We start from the raw sequence: 1133 nt of genomic DNA, 5'->3' as shown, positions 1-1133 counted from the left end.
GTATTTCGATGCTGTCGCGCATTGTCGCCATTCACGGCAGGACGCACCACTGCCCACACACGAGGGAGGGGTAGAGTATCATAATATTGTTGACGAGAGAGTTTACAGCATTCAAAAATTTGGAGGTTAGTATGCCCATACAATATTACTCCCTCTCGCACCATAAAATAAGGACCATCAAAACGACCATCTTCCATAATTTTGCTGGACATCTTGCGTGCCCCCTTATAGGAAGAGGTGGGAAAGCGTAATGCACGCACTAAGATCGTGAAACAGGACCGTTTTGATGGCTCAGCTGTTATGGTGCGGAGAGGCATAACGCTGCATGGGCATACTGACCTTCAAATCTTTGAACACGGTACATGCTGGTCACCGTTTTAGTCGCTTTTACTGCTTCCTTGTGTGCACATTTTAATAACAGTTTCCTGGAAGCTACTACCAAGCTGAACATTGTTTAGTTATTGGCCCTATTTAGTCCGAGCCCCAGTTCTTATCAGTACCTCAAAATTTAGTACTGCACCAACTACGCACTCAATACAGCCCGTAGTGCATGCGTTCTTTGAAAAACTGCTACTGTAGCTCGTATGACATAGTCATTAGTGAAGAAAAATCTCGCCATTCTATAGCTGTCATGACGATTAACTCTGCACACACAACGAACATAAGGAAGTAGGAAGACTGACTGTATCGTATCTTTAAATCCATCACTTTTGCTCTTATACTTCAAGTTTAAGAACGGCGTAACTCGAATGATTTACCTCTGAAAGAAATATGTAACTGAAACATCTTACTCTACTTTAGTCCACCGAGCGAGGTGGCGCAGTGGTTAGCACACTGGACTCGCATTCGGGAGGACGACGGTTCAATCCCGTCTCCTGCCATCCTGATTTAGGTTTTCCGTGATTTCCCTAAATCGTTTCAGGCAAATGCCGGGATGGTTCCTTTGAGAGGGCACGGCCGATTTCCTTCCCCATCCTTCCCTAACCCGAGCTTTCGCTCCGTCTCTAATGACCTCGTTGTCGACGGGACGTTGAACACTAACATCCTCCTCCTCTACTTTAGTCTGCTGCTTTTATCCTTTTGTGAAATCGGTTGTCTAATTCATAGTGCATCAGACACGCGGGTCGTCTCCT

The 1133-nt window shown here is 45.6% G+C and overlaps 1 non-coding gene across 1 annotated transcript; it reads left to right on the top strand.

Annotated features, from left to right (window-relative positions):
• The first annotated feature begins 808 nt into the window (after positions 1-808).
• Positions 809-881, top strand: Trnaa-cgc. The gene has a single exon. It is a non-coding gene; the product is annotated as a tRNA-Ala (tRNA).
• Positions 882-1133: the final 252 nt, after the last annotated feature.

This window comes from Schistocerca americana, chromosome 1 (assembly GCF_021461395.2).
Source record: "Schistocerca americana isolate TAMUIC-IGC-003095 chromosome 1, iqSchAmer2.1, whole genome shotgun sequence".
Classification (NCBI taxonomy): Eukaryota; Metazoa; Arthropoda; class Insecta; order Orthoptera; family Acrididae; genus Schistocerca; species Schistocerca americana.
Note: the sequence above shows the minus strand (reverse complement) of the source record. Positions and strands in the feature narration are given on the sequence as shown.